General features: G+C 41.4%; 1 non-coding gene across 1 annotated transcript; it reads right to left on the bottom strand.

Annotated features, from left to right (window-relative positions):
• On the bottom strand, positions 1-107 carry LOC131232147 (small nucleolar RNA R71). Its single transcript, XR_009164757.1, has one exon. It is a non-coding gene; the product is annotated as a small nucleolar RNA R71 (small nucleolar RNA).
• Between the last annotated feature and the right edge of the window lie 4,575 nt (positions 108-4,682).

Here is a 4,682-nt window from a genome sequence, read left to right on the forward strand (position 1 = left end):
GCACTAAAACAAGAAATCATGTCATTCTCCCAAAAGGGGAATGAACTATTTTTTCAAGCTTGGGAGCGCTTCAAAGACATTCTAATTACTTGTCAACATCATGGTTATGAACCATGGCACGTGATTGATGCTTTCCGAAAGGGGCTCACCATGGATACCCGTCAGTTTATAGAGATGATGTGTGGTGGAACCTTTCTTGATAAAGATCATAATGAGGCTTGGGATTTTCTAGATTTGTTAGCAGAGAATACACAGACATGGAATGTCTTTGCTAAATTAGACCAAACTAGATCTATTCCTAGAGAGAAAGCAGGAATGTATGTCTTAAGAGAGGAAGACGACCTTAATGCAAAATTCGCTGCATTGGCTAGAAAAGTCGAAGCCTTGGAAATTAAGAAGGTTGATATGGTTAAAGTAAACACTTCCTTAGGTAATTTTTGTAGCATTTGTGGTGGTACAAACCATGACATAAATGATTATCCAATAATCTCAGTTGTACAAAATATTACGCATGAGCATGATCAAGCAAATGCTATAAATAATTACCAAAGGTCAGTTATGCAACCAATGGGAAACACGTATAATCCAAATTAGCATAACCATCCTAATCTTCGTTGGAGGAATGGACCACAAATTAATGCGCTCAATGCACCTCAAATGCCTCCATAAAACAACTTCTTTGGGGCATCAACAATGCACCATATGTGCTCCCGCCAAAGCGATCATCTGTGGAGGATGCATTGACCACATTCATGAACTCTCAAGCTTAAATGAATCAGTCTCTAATCCAATTAAATTAGGAATTAAAGACAGTTGTGGTTAGGATTGAGACTCAACTAAATGCTAGGGAAAAAAACACCATTCCTTCTCAACTTGTGTCAAACCCTCGAAACACACATTTCATTGGAGACTCAAATCCAAGTGAGATATACACATCATGAACAAGCTAAGGCCATCATTACCTTGAAAAGTGGAAAAGAAGTCGATAACAAGATAATGCAACCGGTAGAGATACTGGAGGATGAGTCGCTATCTCAAGAAAATGATGAAACCGACTATGGTTCAAGAGCTGCAACAGCAAAAGGATAAAAAGACTAAGTCATATGAGCCTCCAGTTCCATTTCCATCTAGACTTCGGAATCTAGCTGTCCCCATGAAATATCAAGAGGTGTTGGATGTGCTCCAAAAGGTTACTGTCAATATTCATCTGCTTGATGCCATTAGACAATTTCCATCATATGCTAAATATCTCAAGGACTTGTGCACTGTAAAGAGGAAATTAAATGTGCACAAAAAGGCCTTCCTTACTATCCCCATGAAATATCAAGAGGTGTTGGATGTGCTCTAAAAGGTTATTGTTAATATTCCTTTGCTTGATGCCATTAGACAAATTCCATCATATGCCAAATATTTCAAGGACTTGTGCACTGTAAAGAAGAAATTAAATGTGCACAAAAAGGCCTTCCTTACTGAGAAAGTGAGCGCTATCATTCAACAAAGGGTTATACCCAAATACAAAGACCCAGGAAGTCCCACTATTCCTTATATTATTGGAAATTTTCAAATTGAGTATGCTTTGTTAGATTTGGGTACAAGTGTCAAGTTAGTACCTTATTCGATTTACAAACAAATTGGGTTAGGCGAGCTTAAACCAACTACAATTACACTCTAACTCGCTGACTGCTCTATTAAGGTACCAAAGAAAATTTTAGAGGACGTGCTAGTCCAAGTGGAGAAATTCTACTTCCCCGTGGATTTTATTGTACTAGACACTGAACCATGTATAAATGCTAGCGCTCAAGTTCCCATCATTTTAAGTCGCCCATTCCTAGCAACTTCAAATGCAATCATAAATTACAGGAATGGAATGATGAACTTCTCTTTTGGTAACATAACTCTAGAGCTAAATATTTTCAATCTATGTAAGTAGCCCATTGATAATAATGAGATCCATGAGCTGAATTTCATGGATTGCTTGATAGAAGAAGAGGAATTGGAACCTAGTCTGACTGAGGAATTGATTCAAGTAATTGGGGACTTGAAAAATTATGATTTAGAAAAAGTGCTTGTTAAAATTTCTGATGATAATGAGAGCACTACCACCCAGGACATTGGTATGTACCAATGGAGACCGCACACGAAAATCCTATCTATCGAGGACTTGCGACCTTTGCCATTACCAACCAATGTTCTAAAGCTTGATTTAAAACCACTACCAAATGATCTTAAGTATGTATACTTAGGTGAAAATAAATCTTATCTTGTGGTAATCTCTTTATTTTTAGAAAAGAATTAAGAGATTAAATTGTTGAATGTTCTAAGGGATCACAACGGAGCCTTGGGATAAACCACGCCCCAAACTCAGAAACTGGGCTCACAAAAATTCTCGATCGCCGAATCTGATGCTGACAGCCTCCGTAGTGCCCCATTCTCGGCTCCCAGCGTATATACGCCAGATTCCGATCCTGGGATCCTACAAGGAGGATTTTTCAACGTACATTTATCTCGTAATGAGCATAACCATAAGATTACCCAAATCACAAAAGCAACATCATCATCACATATCCACTAATATAATCATTTGAGTACAATGCTGAAAGGAAAATACATCAATCAAAAATCAAGCTCCAGAAGACCGCTGCACGCTCCAAGCTCAACACTGTTGTAACCTAACATCACCTGCACGCATCTATCGTGCATAAGCTTATAGAAAGCTTAGAGGGTGGTGTAAGTATGTGTACAAGGTAAGTGCCAAGTATTCCATATCAGAGTAATCAAATTAAGCGGAAATACTGATAAATCCATGGATCATACAATATCAGGGTACACAACACAGATCAACTGTGCAAATAAGGAATTAAAGCGAGCTAAATATTAGATGCCGAGGATGCAATGTCATAATCACACAATATCGAAAGTACTTGTAATCCATAAATTGTATAATGAAGAAATAAGCAGAAATATTGACAAGAGTATGAATTGTCATAGTAAACAGAATATTGACATGATCACAAACATACGATAACAGAGTAAGCGAAAATACGGACAAGTCCATGAGTCAATCAATGTCAGAATATGCAATGTAGAACAACTATGCAAGTGAGGAATCATAGATAGCCAAATATCAGATGTAGAGGTTACAATACAATATACATTTCTGATGAGTAACACAAATAGCATCAATCGTACATAAACCATATAAATGCAGGGACACAATAACCCAAAATGTCATATGCCGCGAATGTCATGCAATATGCGGTGCGAATGGAATGACCATGCTGGAGTGTGAAGTCGGGATGATAGTGCGTAGTATCGCAGGCTATGGGATCCATCACAAGGAACTTCTATCCAAACTAGTCCCATACCTAATTTGGATAGTCAGACTCAATGTGGTAAACTCCTGATCTCAGGTTAGTCGCGCGCCCCAACCGAAATCCTGGCCATTGCGAAGGTACATGTAACAAATAGTTGCGCACCACCAACCCGAGTGGATAGTGAATGAATGAATGCATGAATGAGTATGCAACTCCTGCTCCCTAAATCCACATATCAGTATAGTTCATCTCTGGGATCATCACCGGGGTTTAGTACACTCCAAATGGCACTGCCGCTCTCCTAGCCGCACAGTCCAAGTGAGCGTAAGAAACCTCACTATCCGCCTGGCCAATAGTCTGCCAATACCTATCCGGCACGTCGATAGCGGACCCATTCACGAGCTGGTCAAACTCAGCCTAATATTGCCCCCTACCCTCGGGCGGGTAAGGCCACACCCCTTCCCAACCGACCACGACACAGTGGGAGACGCGGCCTCCTGGTATTCGGCACTCAGGCGCTCATGTATCCACTCGGTCTCGACGTTGGGGCGTCTCCTGGCCACGGAGGTTTAGGGATTTTCACCCAGGGACATCTATGGCGCCCGTATGCTAGAACCAAACATTTTCGGTGTCCCATTTGGCCATCCACGATACGCCTGTGGAGGCTACGGCCCTGATGTCGCTAGGGCGTACAGTAATCATAATGCGAGATGCATGAGTCATACAATCCAGTCATGCATCAATCCTGCGCATACCGCATGCGCATGCGAGATAACCTCCGCCTATCAGGGAGTCTCATAATAACATGCTCAATGACATATGCAATGATCAACCACATCTCATAACAAACATGCAGATGATGCGTATGGGCATGTATCATGATGCTAAATTGTCACATACTCATAATCGGTATCAACAACCGGCATCGACAATCGAGCTCGACAATGTGGACATTTAACCAACATTGTTCCCAAGGAATGGGCCACATAGAGCCAAACATATAATGGGCCCACGGCCTCACACAAAGGCCTGATATACCACACAGTGGGCCTTACTCAAGGGCCACATATACACGACAGGCGGGCCCTACTCATGGGCCTAACATACATCGTAATGGGCTCCATCGCCTGACCCTCAAATGCATCGCAATGGGCTCATCATATAGACCTCATATACATCACATTAGGCCCTAGACATGGGTTGAATACACATCACGTTGGGTCGCATATACATCACATTGGGCCCCGACAATCGGAGTCGGCAATCCGTCACGACACATCATAATCGGTAATCGGCCTCGATCAATAATCGGTAATCGGCCACAATAATCGGAATCGGTCGATAATCAGCAATCAGCCCCGATAAATC

Source organism: Magnolia sinica, chromosome 17, assembly GCF_029962835.1.
Source record: "Magnolia sinica isolate HGM2019 chromosome 17, MsV1, whole genome shotgun sequence".
NCBI lineage: Eukaryota > Viridiplantae > Streptophyta > Magnoliopsida > Magnoliales > Magnoliaceae > Magnolia > Magnolia sinica.